This window comes from Chinchilla lanigera, unplaced genomic scaffold, assembly GCF_000276665.1.
Source record: "Chinchilla lanigera isolate Chin_1 unplaced genomic scaffold, ChiLan1.0 scaffold00006, whole genome shotgun sequence".
In the NCBI taxonomy this organism is placed as follows: Eukaryota; Metazoa; Chordata; class Mammalia; order Rodentia; family Chinchillidae; genus Chinchilla; species Chinchilla lanigera.
In genome coordinates, this window is record NW_004955407.1 from 3984882 (window position 1) to 3998283 (window position 13402).

Genomic DNA, 13402 nt, shown 5'->3' on the forward strand with positions numbered 1-13402 from the left:
AGATCCATTTTTTGTGTAGTATGCTACTTTTCTGTTACGTGTTTTTATTCGACACCAATTGGCAAAAAATACACTATTATTTAAAGTCTTTTAAATCTTTTGAGTTTTTGTGTTTTCTTTTGCCATTATTTTCCAATTTCACTGCACTATGGTCTGATAGTATACATGGGATAATTTCAATTCCTTTGCATTTACTTAAACATGTTCTATGTACTAGCATATAGTCTATTTTAGAGAATGTCCCATGTGCAGCTGAGAAGAATGTGCATTCTGATGCTGTTGGGTGGAACACTTGTACATGTCTACTAATTCCATATGTTCACAAGTTTAGTTAAGTTCTGTTATTTCTTTCCCAATTTTTTGCCTAGTTGATCTATCTCTTTGTGACGCTGATGTGTTAAAGTTCCCTGTTATGATTGTGTTGCTGCTCACTTCATTTTTCATGTCTGTTAAAATTTGTGTTATTTGGTGGGTGCTCCTATATTTGGTGCATAGATGTTTATGATTGTTATCTCTTCCTCTTGAAGCTTCCCCCTCACAAGTATGTTGTGACCATATTTATCTCTTCGATTGTTCCTTGTTTGAAGTTCACGTTGTCTGCAAACGGAATAGCTACACCTGCTTTTTTCTGGGTTCCTGTTGCATGGAGTATTGTTTTCCATCCTTTAATTTTCAGTCTATGAATTTTTTTTTAGTTAAATGTGTTCCTTGTATAAAGCTATAGTTGGATTTTTTTTACTAATCTACCCTGCTAGTCTGCTTCTTTTGGTTGTTGCATTGAGACCATTTACATTGATGGGTATAACGGATATGTACTGGCTTATTTTTGTCATGCTATTTTCCTGCTGTTGGAGCCTCCTTTTTCCCTCTGTTTAATTGCTTGCTCTGCTTGGTGGCTCCTTTCTGTTGCTGTTCTTGAAGTTGCAGTCTGTCTTATCTCTTTGTAGAATATCTTCTAGTGCTCTTTGTAGGATTGGTTTGGCACTCATCAATTTATTCCATTGTTCTTTATAATGAAAATAGTTTATTTCTCCATTAAATTTGAAAGATAGCTTTGCAGGGTGCATCAATCTGGGTTGGAAGCTGTTTTCTTTCAGCACCTGAAGTACTTCACTCCACACTCTTCTTGCATTGATGGTTTGTGTTGAAAAGTCTGCTGTGATTGTGGTAGGCTTTCCTTTATAGGTGATCCGTTTCTTTTCTCTAACAGCTTTTAATATTCTGAGCTTTTGTTGAGTTTCTGGGATCTTGATCCATATATGTCTGGGTGTAGATTTATTTTGTTTATGATTAACTGGAGTTCTATATGCTTCACTTATCTGGATGTCAGATTCTTTTACCATGCCTGGGAAATTTTCTGGTATTATTTCTGCAAATAGTCTTTTTATGTCATTTGTGTTGACACCTGCTGTTTCATTAATACCTATTAATCTGACATTGTTTCTCTTTGCTTTGTCTTGCAGTTGTTGAACTGTTATTTCCTGGTTCCTTGCTGTTTTTAAGAGATCCCTCTTTTCACATTTATTAGTGGCAATGCTGTCTTCAAGGTCTGAAAATCTATCTTCAGCTTCGTTCAGGTGGTTTTGCAAGCTTTCAATAGAAGTTTTAATTTCCTGTATATCTGTTTGCATCTGCTTCATACCTTCTAGTTCTTTTCTATATTTTTCCCTGAAGGTTTCCATGAGTTGTCTATGCTCTTCTATTTTCCTATTTGGATATGCCAAACCCTTCTTTCATTATTGTTGTCATTTCTTTTCTCACCTGAGACATTGTTTCTGATCTGATGTCTTCTATGACCTGATAGAGTTGTTTCTCTACTTCAATTGCTTTCATTTCAGAAATTTCAGGTGTATGACTTCCAGGCTTTTCTGTGCTGATGTCTCCTGTACTTGTTTTGGGTAGTGTGGAGATCTGGGATTGCATTTTGTTCCTTCATTTTGTCATTTTTGAAGATCCAGAGACTCCTGTAGTGCAGCCTCACTGTCTTGATTGTGTGTGAGGAGCAGGGCAAGAGTCTGAAGATCCTCAGTGCTCAGTGTAGCTCCTGTGCTAGTGAGTGGTGGCAAGGTGAGGTCCCAGGTGCTCTGGACCTTTCTTGCATTCAGTTGGCTCCAGGAGCATGTGGGAAGAGTGGGGCAGGCTCCCTGGCATTCCTGAGCCTGTCTGGGTTTCAGCCCAGCTTCCACAAGAGTAGGGGGGATGTAGGTGTGGTTCACTGAGGCTTCAGATATTGCCCAGGAGAGAGCCTACTTCCCACACTGGAAGGGGAGGGGTGCGGGTGAGCTCCCCAAAGCTGCCGACTATGTCCAGGTTTCAGCTGAGCTCCCAGGGGGGTGTGAGTTGTTCTGTCAGTTGGCTTGACCACCAAGGCCCCAGAAGTTGTCCAGGGCTCCATGTGCCTCACACCCTATTGGGGAGGCACCAGAGTAGCTCACTGGGGCTCCTAAAGGTGTCTGACATTCATCCCAGCCCCAGAAGACATATTATGGGTATGGTGGGGAGCCACAGAGGCCCCAGAAGGTGCCTGAGATTTTGCCTGCCTTGCACTCTGGTCAGGGATGCAAAGTCGCCGTGACTCACTGGGCTTCCTGAAGATGTCTGGTGCTCAGCCCAGCCTGGGCCCACACACTATGGGTGTGGCGGGTAGCCACCGAGGCCCCAGAGGGTGCCTGAGGTTTCGCCTGCCTTGCATGCTGGTCAGGGGCAGAGCCCAGACTCACCAGGCTTCCTGAAGATCCGCAGTGCTCTCTCTTGAATGCCCTGCTTCTTCCCACCTGGATGCCGGTGGACCTATCACTGAATTTTTTGCAGAATACCAGGAGAGGCATGGCAAAATGTTCTCTACCATCTCCTGAAAATAATGAACAAAACAGGCATGGAAAAACACTCTAAAGCTTTAGCAGCAAAAGACGTAAGTATGTAACTATCAGCCTCAGCAAATAAATATGATTTTACATATGATTTTTTGGGACTTGGATACAATTATAATGAATAGTAGTTACTTAGTCACTTCTTAATTACACTAACAAATGATTTCCAGGAGTTTTACATTACATTTAACTTTCTTGTCTTTTATTTTTGTATTAAATCTTGGTGATGTAGATACCATCTGTATTCTCTTTCATGAACACATGCGCAGTGGTGGTTGGAAGGGAGCTAAGAAGTTAAATAAAGTTTATCTAGTCTATCTTTTGTTTCCAGAGTCCAAAATCTCATCAGATTTTCCAGCAGCCCATGTGACAGGTGTACCTAAATCCAGATTCAACCAGTGCTTCACATCAACTAACACAGCCCCTCAAGCACAGCTTATTTAAGTAGATATTATTCCACTACTGACAGACAAAAGCTTTTTTTTCCGAAAGATAAAATATTTTCGGAAGATCTGGACTACAGATAAAAGATATTTTCCTATGCAATAGCCTTTCAAGACAACGTTCATCTCACACACAGAACATACAACTGCAGGTTAGATTACTCATCCTTTCTGGAAGAAGAAGGAAGGTTTAGGGCATCCTAGCCACGTGGTCTAATGGATTAATGTTTTTCAATCCATGTTTTAAAAAGTTTATGACTTATTTGCTTTTCAGTGTTTATGAAGAACATCCGGGGCAAATTGTTTTCTGTGTGATTTAAAAATCTTTGGCTCACTCACAGAGTGTGGATATTAATTTAGTTAAGCCAGCAGAGGCCTCACTTATTAGTCAGCATTGACTGTGAAAGCTGTGCAAAAAGAGTGAAGCTGGAGATATTCTTGGGACTGTGAGAACTTTCAGTTTCATATTTTGTTTTTGATATTTTTCTATAATTCTAGGGAATGTAAAGAATTATAACTTTATACCTCCTTGATCTATTTATGGTCCAAGAACTAATTTCCTGACACTCTCCCCCTCTTTTGCATACTCTCACCTGGGAGCCTTTGTGCAACTATTCTTCCTGGTAGAACGTCCTTTTCCAAATACCTACAAGGGTGGCTCAAGCATCTAGTACAGGAATAAATCCCCATTTTCTACCGTGTGGTCCTCCTCATCTCACTTATATTGCTCTGCTTTACCCCTTTACACTGTGCACTCTCTTCTCACAAGTGTACATGCTCAGTCTGTTTCTCTTCCTATATACTCTTCATCTAGTGCTTAACATACTACTCAAAAACAGTGACTTAAAATGATAAAAATAATTTATCTTGCTTGCAAGTCCGGTATCTGACTGGGCTTAGCTATGAGATTGTCTATCAGAGGTTAGCTTGTAGTTACCCAGTTACCAGGTGGCTTGGGCTCATTCATCTGAATCCTGGTCTCTGCATAGTCCTTACACCTGAATTGGGAAGGCTTAGGTATCTTGAAGCTGGAAGAACTGGGGGTACCTGTGCCTTTTTCTCTATTTGGTTTCTCTGTATGGTGTCTTGGCAGGTTCACAGTCTTGAAGGAGTCACAAGTGGTACCTGGAGCTCAGGACTACACAGGGAGGCGGGGGAAGGGAGAGGAGAGAGGGGAGAGAGGAGGAGAAGGCAGGAAAGGTGGGGAGAAGGAAGGAGACCTTTTATGATCGGCCTTGCATCTCAAACTACAGAATTTCTGTGAAACTTTAATTACTAACACCAGTCTAGTCAGTTCAGGTTGAAAGCAAAAAGACATTGCATCTGGTTGTGGCATAAGAGTTTGGACCAGAAATACTGTTTTCCATGCTGAAAAGTCTATCACACCCTACTGAAATGAAAAGCTCCCAGAGTCATTACCTTTGTTAGATCACTGGCATATGCCTAATACTCAGAGTAGTGCATGGTGCTGATTAGGAATCTCAATATGTATTTTTAAAATAACTAAGTGAAAAATTGGAACAACTCAGGAAAAACTACTGTCTATGACCAATATTTGTGATATTTAATATCAACAGAGAAACTATTATGGAAATTACTATAAATATGTGCTTAAAAGAGGTAGGGATTCTTTTTATACAGAGTCCCACTTAATTTTTTTCTTTACTAACTCAACATAGGATGACAAATTCAACAAGATGTAGTCATTTCTAGGTTGAATTTTTTCTAAAATTTTGAATTTTATGAAGAATGTGAGAAGTAGATGACACTAATTTGTTTGCCTCCACTTTCCTAAATATTTAAATGTTCTTGTAGAAGGCCCAGAAGTGCTCTGTAATGTCACTCACTAGGAGCTAAATTCATGACACAGGTCAAAATTATTACTAAATTTCCAGCACAAACTGAAGCAGTTTGAGCATCTTCAATTTCAAAAAGGAAATTAAATTCACAGAAAAATTAGAAATATCTCCTAGTTTACATTATACCTATTTATATAAGTATGAGTTTAATGATTTGATATTTATTTTTATTTACCTTTTATGATGAAATACTAAAAATGAATTAAATAAATAAAACACTGGATATAAAGATCAGCTTAAAGCTAGATAATCTATTATTTGTGGAAAAAAAGAGCATATGGCTGCATAACATTATTTTCAGGTTACATTACTGTGGTCCTGTTTAAAATTTGTCTTACATTTTTCTGTACAATATTGTCTATATCCTGAAATAGCTTAATTAAATTATTTTCTAAGATGCTTTTTATTGTAAACTGTACATTCTTTTGAAGTACTTGTGTTTCTTGTTACTGGAATGTTTTAATCAAGTTGGTTTCTCTCAGTCAATAAGCTAGTAAATGGTATAATCCATCTGAAGTCTAAATATGAACTCTAATCAGTGTCTGGATGTGTAATGCATTCCTTGCCCTGATTGTGTGTTTTGTGTAGGTTTCACGAACATCTGGTGAAATAAAAATCCATCAAAGTGTAAAACTTATTGTTAGGTGTACCTGCATTCTACATAGACAATAGGTTTGACATCTTTGACATCCCTCTCAAATGCCAAAGGTTAAAATTAGAAGAAAAGATTTACTTTCCATGATATGCCATATATTAAATGGTACCCTACCTTTTAGGGGAAAATTCCATTAAAGGGCCCATGGAAATTTAAGAAAAAAGTCAGAGACCAGAAAATGGAAATTATACATCATAACTTTGCTATAAAAATATAACCTGAACAATGTAATGTAAAGTCCATGAAATAAATTTAAAAAGTAATTCTAGCTTATTGAAAATCAGAGAACTGCAAAGGGCTTTGTGGGAATTAGTCTATTCTGTATAGTCTACTTTTATAATTACATTTTTCTTTAAATTTGTGTGTGTGTGTATCTATGAAAAAGAGAGAGACCTCAAAATGCAAAGACTGTGTGTGTGTGTGTGTGTGTGTGTGTGTGTGTGTTGGTATAGTTGACAAGATATTCAGTACAGAGTCAAAAAAAGAACAAAGTATTTTGAATAAGGACTAGAAATTTGAAATATAGAAGGAAATCTGATGTGTGAACTTAGGTTAAATCTTCTGAACTTCTGTGATTATTTTTGGAAGAATAACACCAGACATGATTTTTTCAAAGGTTACATTAGCCTCAAAAGGGGCAGAGAAATCCTTTGAAGAGAATGAGAAATGATTTTCAAAAGAAAGAAGAACAGCATTATCAAAAAACATTTGGTTTTAAAATTTCATAATATCATTGGTGAAAATTGTATTATTATTTCTTAATTTGAATATTTTAGTTAGAAGAAAACATTTTGAAAAGTTCAAGGGTAAAACTTAAATACAGGAATGTTTCTCTCATACAAATCCTCCTTTTCTGTCCCTTTTCTGTATTTCCTCTTCCTTTTCTTCTCTTTTCCTTACTTTCCAGTTTCAGTTATCTCTCCATAGCATGTAGCTTGTTTATGTGAACTAAATGGTTGTGTGCAAAACCCGTACCATTTCACAGATGAATATCACACTATAAATTCAACTACCTGAGATGTACTGTAGGTCTGAAGATGCAGTGGGTTACAGTCCTTTACTGTGAGAACTCATTCCCTGAATTTGGAGCTGGTCAAAGAAAAAAAATCCTTATTTCGTGTTCCTCTGTTATACAAATTTTGGCTAAACAGTGCCTGGATATATTGTACAGTGATTACTTTTGCTTGAATGGTTTTCAGCCAAATACTTGATTTTCTTTTAGAAACTGTTCTAACTTATTATTTTTCATTCTGTTGTCTTCTTAAACAACTGGCAATTTAATTTTCTTTTGGCCTCTGTTAGTTGTTTTACCAAACTTAACCTCAAAATCAGTTAAAACGTTTTTGGCAAGGCAGCACAGGTTAAAATCCTATTATTGCCAATGGCTTATTTAAGGACTTTTTCTTCACATTTAAGGAATATAATTCAACAAAATGTACCAAATTCAATAATAAGATTAGCTAGGTATCTTGAATGTTTGAATAACAGCTTGATTATTTGGTTGAAACATAATTAGCAATGTTATAAGGTTAACTACAGGAAAAGAATAGCCAAGAACTCTTTGGAACACAAATGGGGAATAAATGTTAATGGAAACAACTATTTATGGAAATTTAAAGCTGAAAAATTATTTCCCTATCATTGACTTTTGCCTTAGTTTTTAGAGAATAAACTATTATTTTTAGTATTTCTAGATGAAAAAAGAGAGACTCAGAAAAGGTGAGTACTGATCCCAAGTCAGACAATAAAATAAAAAAACTGGAGCATAAGCCCAATCTTCTGAATGTAGAGTATGTGGATCATTTCTCAGGAAAGATCTTGTGGTATAACAAAAACAGTACTTGATCTCTGTCCCTGGCTCCTGGCTCTTAACTCCTGAAATTCCGAGGGTCCTAGTCAAGGAGGATTTAGAAAACCGCACTATGGAGCCAGTCACTACAAAGATCATAATTAGAACGTTGCAACTTTGAGCTCCAGCCACCATTTCCCCAAGCAAATAAGGAAATACAGATTAAATCCAGTCAACCACATCAAGTGAAAGTCATATCTCATTTGCTTGGGCTCAATCCTGAATAGCATGTCCTGTGGAATGGACGCATATATTAGTCACTGGTGATTCATCACGGGTACCCATATACCTTATTTAATTAACTTATGAAGAGTTTTAATAGTAGCAGTCCCGTTGGCTCTCTTATTAGGAAAGGCTTGCCAATGGCCATTAGTAGAATTATATACACATCAGAGGTAATAGCTAAAATGTTCATGTTTCCTCCCAAGTGAAGACAAACTAGCTTTGCAAGTCTATTTGTAAGGAAATACTGAAAAAATCTGTAAGTCTAGAACCACACACAGAGGCAAGGAAGATATGATTTTCCCACCATAGGACCTGAAAAGTTGTAGGCACCACAGCATGACAACTGTCAGCTTGAGTGTGGACGCCCAGCTGATTCAAGTCAGCATGGTTTCTGGAATGGTGTAAAAGGAGAACAGGTGGAGAGGATTTCAGCTGGTCTTCCTTGAAGAAACGTCATTGCGGCTGTTTTTCTTCAGGCACTTTGGCTGCTATCTTTCTTCAAGGGAGATTTAATTCTTGTCTCCATCTTGGATGTTTTCTCCTGGCTTCCCGTGCAGATCCCTCAGCATTCTTCTCAGATCTTCAGCTTTTTGGCACAGACACTTCTGCTTCCAGCACTGGCCCTTGAACTTTTCCAGGGCAGACCCTTGTCTTCCATCACAGATCCTTCAGCCTCCTGATGAGCACTGGCATGGGACGTTGCTGTGAGTTCCAAGCCCTAGACTGGCTCCTTCGGTGTCCAGCATTCAGACAGGTCTCTTGCACTCTTTCACATCTGACTCTAGTAAGCATTGCCTAGTGCAGTTCTCTGTAGTCAACAACCAGTTTTCAAATTCTATTTAGCATTTTCATTGCACAGACAGGGATAATGAAGGCATGGGAACAAATCTTAAAATTCTAAACTGCTCTAAATTGTGTTTTGTCTCTCCAACATCAGTACATCCATCTAGAAGCTTATACTACCTTATATTTGATATCATCCTAGGGATGGGAATGGTAACAGGGTCCCATTTTGCTTGCCTCATTCAAAACTTTCCTACCAAAACTTGAATCAAATTTCCCCCACAGAGACCTGTAATATCTTTTCTAAAAACTATATATCCTTAGAATATTTTCAGATTTTTTATTTTAAAGAGAGAAAAAAATAACATAACAATAACAAAGACAAAAACAAAACAACACAAAAACAATAAAAATGTGTTTCCAGGTTTTGATATTATCAGTACCAAATATGGAGAAGGTCTTCTCCCAATGCAAACATACTTGTTTTCCACTGATCTTTTCCTTGTTTGAGGGAAACTACTAAATAGTGAGTTTGACATGAAGCCTCCAGGCTTCCCCAATGGCCCTCACTCTGGGGTGACCTTAGTCCTGCCCTAACCACGGGGAGTAGAGGAAAATGTATCCTGAGTAGGAGATAATGCTGGAGTGCTGAAGTTCACCGCTTATTATACAGGGAAGTAAAGGAAAGGTTGCAATTGTTATTCATGTGGACGTTCCTTCCATAAGGGGACCAAGATTGTATTAAGCTTACCTTTTCTAGTACGGTTCTAGCTTAAAGCAAATTATGCCACCTCTGCTTTTTTTTATTTAAACCAGAGCCAATTTCTTTTCTCTCCCATTTTTGTTTCTTTTTCTCATCAGACTTGATAAGTAGTCTCATCCTCCCCAGACTATGTTCCTTCTCTTCCAGGTTGACAACACCTCCAACAGCAACAGCTGCATTACATCGTGAATGTCTTGCCCAACAATGGGCTGAGAGCAAGACAAAAAGTCTGCAACAGTCTCCATTGTGTAGCAGTGTGCTTTTTATTCTTGGTATGATATAATCAGGTCATGAAAAGACCGGGGTGTAAGTGGCTTGTCAATGCTCAGTTAAAACAGAATGATCTCCTCAAAGCTTCTTCATGTGGTTCACACTCACAGTGAGCCTCTTCAGTTTGGCCATGACCCATTCATGTTCAAGATTCCATTTCTTTCCTATGTCCGATATCCATGGTTTCTGTCATTTTCCTAAGCTTCTCTTTTTTAAAATTTTAAAAAATCTGTGTGTGTTGGTTTTGGGTTATTGTGCAAGGTGAAACACAGTATCATACAGGACACATATTTTATAAGATTGTTTATCAAAATCACCCAAAGAACGATATACAAGAGAATGCAGGAAATCTGTCCACACACTAAGACCAAGGAATCCAGCTGAGGGCCTGAATCTCACAGAAATGTCCTATGTGAGTCCAGTCTAAGACCTAGAGTGCATATAAATGTCTCCCACAAGTCCACCTTGAGGATCAGAGCCCATAACAATAGCTCATGCAGGCCTGTTTCATGGATCTATACTGCGAAGGCCCAAAGGTCAGTGGTGGAATCTAGGAAGTCTGTGCCAGTGGGATGAAGAATCTGTGCTAGCAGGCTGAGGGCTCTGCACTGGAGCTAGAAAGAGATGCTCAGAAGAACCAGAGCTCCCCTGAAAGGTACCATAGCCATCCTCAGGAACAGTAAGGCCCTGAGCTGCTCCAAGGATCAGGACAGTTGAGTTCCCATCAGGGAAGCCAACACAGCAAGCTTCTCTAGAATACCGGCAGTGCACCATCTTCCCCACCGGAGCCAGGAAGCAATGCTCAAAGTGAGGACCAGAGCTCCTCAAAGTGAACTAAAGCCATTCTCAGTGCCAACGAGGTCCTGAGCTCCTCACAGGATGAAAACAGCCAAGTACATCAGGAAAGCCAGCATGACGAGCTCCTCCTAAACAACCAACAGCTCTACCAGCTCCAACAGCCATTCTTTGCTCCCAACAGCCTCTTTAGTTCCCCAAAGCCTTTCTTTTTCTTCTCCAGGTCTGCCTCTTATGCTGCTGGCAACAGTTTCCAGTGGGCCTCCCACACCCAGCACCACCCTTACTCTGTTCAGCTGGGGATTATCAGTTGACCACCAGTTATCAATCCAATACACTGTGTCTATTCTTGATTCACTGAGCAAGTCCTCCATTTTGATCATCATTTCTTTTTATACCTGCAATCTGATTTTCTCTACAGCTTTGTTCATCTGCATTTTAATATTTCTGCTTCTATTATTCCAAAAAGTCAGGTGGGTGACTCCCAGTTTCCTATATCTCATCTGCTGGATCTATCCTGGATGTGCTGGAGGTCTGGGATGGCATTTTGCTCTGTATCTTGCCATTTTGTATTATTTTATTTAATTTTGTATTATTTTATTTCATTTTGTTTTCTGCTTTGATGCTTATAAATTTGTCATGGTACATAACTTTTGCACTATTTCTAACATATTATTAATCTAATTTGAAATGAGAGATTCCTCCATATTTTTCTTTTCCATTCACAATAAGATCTCTTTCTCAACCTCTTCTTTTTGTGAGACACTCACAATCCTGCAATACATGAGAGAGAAAGAGGAGAACCATTAGCTCAGTTATGATCATGTGATGTTCAACCTCATGTACTAATGGTATTGCAAGGCATTGCAAGACATTGCAAGACATGATATAATAATGCACAAACAAATTAGCATGTGCAGGATTATTTAGTTATTTTCTATATAGATGAATGTTTAGATTGTCTGTGCTACCCAAATCAATGAACATCTTTTTAATACTTGCTCCTGTTCAATACTAGATGCAGCTATTGTTATATTTGGAAAACTTGACCATTTACAGAACATTTTAATGATTACAAATACAATGACTATAAAAGTGTCTATCATAAAAAGCACTATAAATCATGTATATTTTTATATACTCCACTAATATATTTCTATATGTAACGTTCATATAGGTATGAATGGTGATTTGTTTAGTTTTAATTTGCTTTTTTCTGCTAACTACTGAGATTGGACCACTTTCATTTATGAATTCCATCTTTTTCCCCTACAAAAGAGTTACTGTTTTCTATGGACTTTTGTTATTTCCCTTATGATTTGAATGTTTCATATGTTGTAAGTATATAAGTTTTGCACCTACCATGTTAGTACTCTTGAACATTTTTGATATCATTTGCAAGATGTTTTTGTATCTAAATATATAAAAATTATGGTTTATTACTTTTTCTTTTGTGTCTTGCTTAACAAGGCTCCCCGTAAATCCAAGTTGTGACTATATTCCATATTTTCTGAACACAGTTATCTAAGAATTTACTTAAACTTAATCTAGTGGTGCAAAGTAGATTTTTAAAAAATAAATTTCTAGCTTTATAGGAAAAATGTGTTAGTTTATTTTCATACATTTATATAAAATGCCACCTACACCATTTATGTACTACTTGTATGTTCTTGTCTGACATGAGCCATACCTATACATTGCCATATTATTTTGTTTTCCTATCATGTAGTAATAGTTGATTGTTTTTCTGGAGAACCTTATTCAGACAGTCATATTTATAAAGTGGCTTCCCTCTTGATGGTACAAACTACCTGACACACCAAACTTAAAGGAAGAGAGGCTTAATTTGACTCATGGTTTCAGGGTTTCAGTGGCTGGTTAGCTGGCTCTAAGGCAGAAACATCATGGCAGAAGGAAATAGCATGTAAGCTGCTTAAGGCTGTGGCAAAGCAGTGCAGAGAAACAGAGACAGAGGAAAAGGGTGAGAGAATAGACACTGACTCCAGGCCTTCATGATACACCCAGGAATATGCAGAAATATGCTGTACTTATCCCCTAGGTAGCTCCCAAGCCAACGAAGTTTCCAATCTTGTTGCTGGACTGAATGCTGTCCAGTAGTTCCTGGCTCTTTCTATCATGGCCAAAGAATTGTTAGGGCCAACCTAACAGGTAAATACAACTTTTTATTTAAAGTAAAGGAAGAAAAGGAAAGAGAGAAAAAAAGAGAAAAGCAAGAAGAGATACATCCTGCCAGTGGGATAGGCCACCACAGATATAGGAAAAAAGCAGAACAGGAAGATCACCGTCGCGGAAAGTTACCTGCTGCTGTGGTTTACATCTGGAGGGCCCACCCATTCTTTCTGTGATTGACAGGTAACCTCCTGTTGGTTAGCCTCCATTCTCGCTCAGGTTGCATCCTGTTTTCAGGCACCCTGCCATGCCCTAATCTCCTGCTTCAATTTGACAATTAAGCTTAGTTGTCAAAATCTCTAAATATATTTCCCCTTTTTCTTTCAAATTTATCAAAATCTGTAAATGTGGTGTTGAGAATTGTTTTAGCCTGGTATGACAATTTGTCTTGTAATAAATAAAGCTCATAGAAATGTTTATTTAAATAAATTGCAAATATGACTTGTATGACCTGAAAACTTCTCTATTATTTTCTATTTACCATAAGTCAAGTTCTGTATGTCATGTCTGGGCCTTTGAAATTCTGATAAGCTTTAGTGCCATTCATTTTATTTTATTCTTTTAAAGAGTCTACTTAATTGTTCCATACTATTATTGTATCTTTTAAGTATTGCTTTTTAGACTGACTAATTGTAATATTATCACCATGTATTTTCTTCTCCGTGAGCAAAAAAGAAAATATGTTTTTATTTCTATTTGG